At 35.5% G+C, this 825-nt stretch overlaps 1 protein-coding gene across 1 annotated transcript in view; it reads right to left on the bottom strand.

The window, feature by feature from the left end:
* LOC106872136 (uncharacterized) overlaps positions 1–825 on the bottom strand; it is a 310,976-nt gene that overhangs the window by 128,953 nt on the left and 181,198 nt on the right. The gene's annotated exons all lie outside the window — the stretch shown is intronic.

The following is an 825-nucleotide window of genomic DNA, read 5'->3' as shown; positions in this document are numbered from 1 at the left end:
AATGAAACTCTGGCGTGTTTTATCGGTTGCGGTCTTGTTGGTTTGTTTGCATTTGGTGTGTATGAATGTATGAAAGGAAGGGAACGGAAAATTTTGTGGGAGATATACGAAGTGTGTGCAGAAATGAGGTGGATGCAAAGCAGAAAGCGATTGTGGAAGGTTTCTCCCCAGGATTACTGCTTACTGAGCCATCGTGCTTGAGAAGTAGAAAAGAATCAAACACGCACGTTCACTCATGGCAGACTTTAAGAAAACAATACGATCACAGAAATACTATCAAACTGCATACTAATAAGCACCATCAGACTCAATTAAATTTCCCCACGTTTGCTGCAGATGTAGTTCGGCTGCGAACTTTGATAAACATTCAGACAACAATTCTTTGATTTCGTTTTTTATTTTGCCCGACTTCAATTACTTCAGATATTAGAAACAATATCAACAGTAATAAAAGGAATAACGATAGAAGGACGAATGTCGCAAGACTTCCCACGCAATATTGAAGACAACAGTAATAGAAAAGAATGAAGCAAAAGTGAATAGTGACAATAATGCGTAATGTCTAGAAAGCTAATTAAGCAACTTATAAATAGATTAGTAAAAAATGAAAAAGGAAAACAAATTGACATGCACTTTTTAATGATATCAATAAATCTTAGTATCCATTTTAGCTTTCCATTTTCTGTCTTTAATTTTCCATCCGTTTGCCGTATCAGCGTACACAATGTAATTTCATTTGAACAGTGATCCACAAAAAATTTACAACACTCGTTCTCAAATATTACATTCTGGACAACAGAATTATTGTACACAAGCCCTCGTTTG

The sequence above is a fragment of the Octopus bimaculoides genome, chromosome 2 (assembly GCF_001194135.2).
Source record: "Octopus bimaculoides isolate UCB-OBI-ISO-001 chromosome 2, ASM119413v2, whole genome shotgun sequence".
Taxonomy (NCBI): Eukaryota; Metazoa; Mollusca; class Cephalopoda; order Octopoda; family Octopodidae; genus Octopus; species Octopus bimaculoides.
This window is presented reverse-complemented; position numbering and strand designations above follow the sequence as displayed.